The 6,000-nt window shown below is 42.3% G+C and overlaps 1 protein-coding gene across 6 annotated transcripts in view; it reads left to right on the top strand.

Moving 5' to 3' along the window:
• The first annotated feature begins 782 nt into the window (after positions 1-782).
• Positions 783-6,000, top strand: part of LOC128760673 (plasma membrane calcium-transporting ATPase 1-like) — an 85,306-nt gene continuing 80,088 nt past the window's right edge. For 4 of the 6 annotated variants that reach the window (XM_053868268.1, XM_053868266.1, XM_053868267.1 and 1 more), the window contains exon 1: positions 784-1,240. The gene's annotated coding sequence lies outside the window, so the exon portion shown is untranslated. Of the gene's footprint in view, positions 1,241-1,283; positions 1,442-6,000 lie in introns of those variants that run through there. The other 2 variants (XM_053868270.1, XM_053868265.1) reach the window with 2 other exon arrangements.

Genomic DNA, 6,000 nt, shown 5'->3' with positions numbered 1-6,000 from the left:
TTCATTAATGAAATCATAAAGGTCAAGCACATCCGCAAAACAGTTTGGCCAGGTGCATTATTCAAAAATGTAAAACAAATACAGCAATACAGTTAAAAAAATAAAATAAAGCTGTCTTCAAAAATGTAAACCAAACAGCAATACAGTTAAATAAATAAAATAAGGCTGTTTTCAAAAATGTAATACAAAAACAGCAATTCAGTTAAATAAATAAAATTCATAAATAAATTAATAATAAATAATAAAATAAAGGCTGTCTCAAATAGGCACTTAGGCTCAATATAGCAATTAAAAAATGAATAATAGATGTATAACACACCTTTAAATGAGGCAAAATGAATAACCGTTTATACTCGTAATTAATTGCGTTAATTTTTTTAAAATGACAGCACTAATATTTTACAGAACACCTCATGGTTATGGAGTTTATCAAAATGCTAATTGTAGGGGCAACTTAAATTACAGCAGCGTCGAATTTAATTTTAAGATGACATATTAACATCCATGTATCGTGCCACAAATGTGGTTCAGCAGCCTGAACTTTGACACATGCTGAGTGGGGGACTGTTCCGTGTCCTTCAGGACACACACACGTGTTCAGACACCAACTCGCACCAAAGGACGCTCTCATCTATCTGTGCATATTTTTGAGTGGAGGACACTCTCCTTCTTTTCCTCACCTAAGGGTTAAAGTTCCTGATAGCAGGTTACGGCTAATCATTAAATAGATCCACCTTAAAACGAATGGCATAGTCCCTCCCACTCTCGGTCTCCGGCAGTCGCTCTGCCTCTCTCTCACTGTCCCCTCTCTCAGCCAGCCAGGGAAAGGCGCTGATCCGGTCTTCTCTCGGTCTAGTTTGAATATATCTGGGACCCCACGTATAACCCAGCCCCCTACACATCTGCAGCACCAGCTAGCCACCGTCGGCTGGATCTCCTCCTTGTTGTTCCTGGAGAGAGAGTGTCACGCGGGGGGGTGATTTCCCTTCAAAAGACTGGAATTCAGTTTGTTTTCTTTCTCTGCGCGACCAAGAGTTGTTGTTTGTTCCTGGCAAAGACACTGATTCGATTCGTCGAGAGAAAGCCGAGGAGATTTGTCTTGTTTGGGGTCTTTTCCCTCGCTTGGGTTGTCAATCATTTTCACCACTGCAGTTGTCAAGTTGGAGCAGCGCTGGGATATGGACGAACCCCTCTGAACTGACTCACCCACACCACCGCGGGACGCGATTCGGACGCAGAGGTGAGCTCCACGTCTCGATTTTCAAACTTTCCACCGCACAACAAGGTCGACTTGTAGCTCCAAGGTTCTGTAGGCGACGTTTTAACGTCTTTAACACTAGTACATGTAACTGACTGGTGGGGTCGTTTTTCATCACGAGGTCCACCCCGAACACTTTTTGATTTCTACAGGTGCTTTTCGACTTCATATCGTGTTTCGCTGGTGAGTATTTATCCTCACAGTGCCTCTGTCTGGGCAGCTGGCTTCACCGCCGCGGTACGTGCTTCCCTCGCTGCAGTCAACGCTGTCAATTCTCCATTCAGAAAAATGTGGACGATAAAACGCCATTTTACACCGCTGTGCCTCCGACCTAAACGCCCGTTAAACATCAACCGAAGCACTGTGTTCCAGTAAGCTTGCCGACATTGCATTAATATATCGAACAGCGCCTAATTTCGATTAAATATTAACTTTTTTCCGATCGCATACTAACGAGTTGCAGCCGCCCACTGCTGATTTTTGTCTACCGTCACAAGTTGTCTATTTAGTACCAATGTGCGTATTTGAATGGCTTTGACGTGAGCCGAATTAATGATTTGCCTTACAGGATTGTTGTGGTGTATTTGAAATGTTGTGAAAAACGTACATACTGAGCTCTACATGGAGAAGCGCTGTAAACGGTCGTACTCTCAATGGCGCTTTGGTGACGGGTCTCCCAGGGCGACGGAACCGTACGTCTCTGCTGTGAGCAGACAGCCTGCGGATGTTCAAGTGTCTGGAAACTGTTTACTCATAGTCCCCGTTTTGATTCCCGCCCGGTGTTGCCTTTTTTTTTTTCATCTTTGTGTGTGTGTGTGCCCACTTGTAGAATCTCCTGATGCTCCATTGCTTTTCCGGACGTATTTTCTGTTGTCATAATTGCGACGTCTGCTTGCTTGTCCGGCTTGTTGGAGCGGTTCCTCCACATTATGGTGTAAACAGACCAAGGATTTCTGGTTCAGTCGTGTGACAATGAGACACAAGCAGGGTGTGAGAAACCTTAACCGAGGTGTTTTTTTTAATGACCATCTCCAAGCTTTCTGACGTCATCCACTAAGATGGGTGGATGATCAGCAGCAGCTCTGTTTCTCTTTCCTCCGATCCTGTCATTTCATCCCTTTTCCTCCTCCCTCCTCCTCATCGTCCTCCTCCCATCTTGATCTGGGTGTGTCCTGCCTTATTGCGTTAGGAAGGAGGGGGGATCCCGCATCTTGGCTCATGGAGACTCCTCCTCAGCTTGTGACCTCTAAATGAGGGCATAGATCCTTCTATTTCCTTCTGCTGCTAATTTACGGAATGTAAAAAGCCCCTTTGTGTTCAAAATTGAGTTTGTTTGACGCTTGTTGACACAAAATGGTTTGCGTCGTAGGTGATTCCTAGAGGAGCATTGCTTCAATGACTCAGTTGTTTACTGGTAACTTGTTTAGATGAAATGGGCTTGATGGATTCATGATGTTTGGACCAAACTGGAACATTCCCACTGTGGTAAATGACAAATTCTACCACAAGATTAATTAAAGACTTGGGGAAATGATATCGTGTTCGGCATTTTGCCCCATTGCAAATTATAAATGATTTAGTTTGGGTTGTGTTTACACTCAGGCTTTGTTTACCTGGCAGTGAATCTGTTGAAAGAAAGACCAGAGGTCAAGAGACAGTACGGGTGTGTCTCCCGTTAATTCCCCCGGCACAAGTCGGTGATCATCGGCAGCTGATATAGTTGTAGTAATTTGTGATTTCCCATTGCAATTAGATTTTTCAATGAGGTCCTTCAGAAGTCACTCCTTCAATTTTATTCACCTCACTCTGGCTCGATTATTGTATTGTCTTAAGAGTTTGAGTTGACACTTGATTTCTCCACCATGGCAGCAGACGAGGCTCGCACAACTCTGTTGTTTTCAAATGATGAGCTACAGCAGTGAATGTATATGTGTACTTTATTACACTTGTAACACTATCCTGGTGAGAACATTGTGGGAACATTTGGCTGGTCCCCACGAGGTTAAACCTCAATTTGAGGATGAAGACTTCAAAATAACTGGGTCATTATAATTAGGTTTAAGTTTGGTACTGAGTCCTAGTTAAGCATGGCCATTTGTTTTGGATGGTTAGGTTTAGGGTGAGAGGCTGGGGAAAGCATTATGGCAATGAGAAACCTCACAATGTCCCCACAAGGACAGATAAACGTGTGTGTGTGTGTGTGCGCGTGCACGCGCGCTTCTATCTTTGTGAGAACTGTATGAGTTTTTGTCAAGCCTCAGTTTGAGGGTTGAAACTACAAAATAGCTCCGTTATTATTATTGGGTTTTAGTTTGGTTCAGCGTAAAGGTTAAGTTTAGCCATTTGTTTTAGATGGTTGGGTTTATGGGGAGAGGCTGGGGAAAGGGTTACGTCAGGGGTGGGCAATCCGTTCCTCAAAGGGCCGAGGTGGTGCAGGTTTCTGTTCTAACCAAACAACAGCACCTGACTGACTATCAACCGATGATACACCTGATGGGTGAAAAGGTGTCCTTGGTTGGTTGGAATAAAAACCTGTCCCCACTGTTGATGTATGCCAATGACGGTCCACTAAGATAGGAAGACAAACATCTGTGTGCATGTGTGTGTGTGACAGAGAAAGAGGTTGGCTGCAGTAAACACATTAAAGTTCACTCTCTGGAATCCATTCTCAAAGTTGTCGGATTTGGGCAGTGACAACAGCTGTTGCCATGTAAACAAATGGTTCATTTATTGCCTTTCTGTTGCCATGTAAACGGGCCTCAGAAAAGCACAGTAATACTGCACATACCTTGCTTTAGTGGTTTCATATGTACTCCAAACTAGAAACTGCCCGATACCGCCTTTTCTCATCCAATACTGATTCTGCAGTCTTGAGGATTGGTGGATTAGTTTATGTGTTCACCCATGACTGGAGATGATGGCCATCAGTGTGACTCAAATTGTAACCTAGGGGTGTCAAATAGAACTACGCAACGGGTCAAAATTTGAAACAGTTCTATTTGCGTGCTGGACAAAATGTGTATTTGTAGAAATCTCTATAAGCGGGTTGTGATGGCAGAATGCAATATTAATTGGTTTCAGTTATCGGAGGCCATATTTAGCATCTCTGTAGTTCACTCCAGACTGCTTCACAGCTGTGGAGGCCGTTTGTTTTCCCCCTTGAAGCACAAATCTGCATCTGCTTTGCATTGGCTACCCTTGTATGTCAACGTACACGTTTCCAGATTGATTGTTAACATTTTGTTAACCATTATTCTCAGTGGTGGGTATGAGCTAGTTTTATCAACATTCCAGTGTTTGGCTGTCAGGTTTAGGTTTAGTTGAATATTTTTCTCATGAATGAGGAACTGAAAGGGAGACTGAAAGTTAATGATCGGAGGCAAAGAGTTTTTCGGATGCAAACCAGGTTATATTTTACCACCATAGTTGTTATAGTAACAAACTGTTAAATTATCTGTGTTTACTCTCTATAATTTTTTAGACATTTACATAAGTTATTGTTGCTTTTGCTTCTGTTAGTCAGTTTAATCTCGATAAATAAAACTGAACTAGGGATTGTTACCCCAGGCCCCCCAGAAAACTGGTCTATTTTTTTGTTTTTTTCATTTTTCTTTACTGATCAAATGTATTAAAACGGTTTTTGCCGTGTTATTCACCCAAAAAACACGCCACAATGATTGAAGTCCGTTGCTTGCACAACTCAAGTTAGGCATTCAGGTCGGACATATGATCATGAGTACTACTTGGATTTTAGACAGATTAACTTCTCATGATTAAAGAGCCGCAGGTATTGGTTGTCACATTCTTTTTTTCAAGGACCCCACTGATCCAGAAGCCCAAATAGCGCAATTTCACTTTGCGTGGCATGGTGAAATGTCTTTTTGATTTCAGGATGGTCCGTCAAACAAGGTGTAGTCGGGATGGGAAAAAAAAAGACATGTATTGCACTTAATTTTGCCATTCTATCATCCATTCTGAGTGTATAGCCTGGTATTTTTTTCAATATTTTACCCATATTGAACTTTTATTTATGGCGCTAATAGCTCTTTGTTTTAATAACGGCAAAGCAGCACAACTTCAATGGTGTGATGTTAAGCAGGTCACATCCATAAACAGTTTGAGTAACAAGTAGAAGGTATCATATCAGTATCAGATGTGAAGAACTTGCATTGAGCATTCCCAAAATAAACATGGTTATAAATGTTGCCATTAGTGCGTCAATGCAGCGTTGGCTAGAAAATGCCTCCCTCCAGTTCTAAAGTTCTAAAAAAGTTTCTAGTCCATTTGTAATATTCTTCAAGCCACAAGGGGCTGTGATAAACATGTTGACAAGGCTTGGTTAGTATGTTAAAAAGGAGCAAAAATCAAACACAGTTACAACACTCTGCAGTAGACATCAATTCCTAAGTGGGTCTTAAATATGGTTCCTGTTTGCTCTCAGAGTAAACAGGTTATATTTGACATGCTTGCTTCACATGGAATTTAAAAGGCTTCATCATTCGGCTCACCGATTCCCCCTGGACAGGCGAGGTGGTCCGCCATCCCGATCCTAATGTGTCCTGTCTCTTGCCGTAATTAGTTAATTGGCGGCAGCTTTGACTATCGGCTCGCTTAATGGCATTTGTTGTGTTATAAATAGCACATCTGGCCTTTTCTTCAGAAGGTTAACCAAGCAGTTTAAGATTGTGCAAGGGCTCTCATCTACGAACGACACCATTAGTCTACTGGGCTAGCTTAGAAAA

Source organism: Synchiropus splendidus, chromosome 6, assembly GCF_027744825.2.
Source record: "Synchiropus splendidus isolate RoL2022-P1 chromosome 6, RoL_Sspl_1.0, whole genome shotgun sequence".
Classification (NCBI taxonomy): domain Eukaryota; kingdom Metazoa; phylum Chordata; class Actinopteri; order Syngnathiformes; family Callionymidae; genus Synchiropus; species Synchiropus splendidus.
This window is presented reverse-complemented; position numbering and strand designations above follow the sequence as displayed.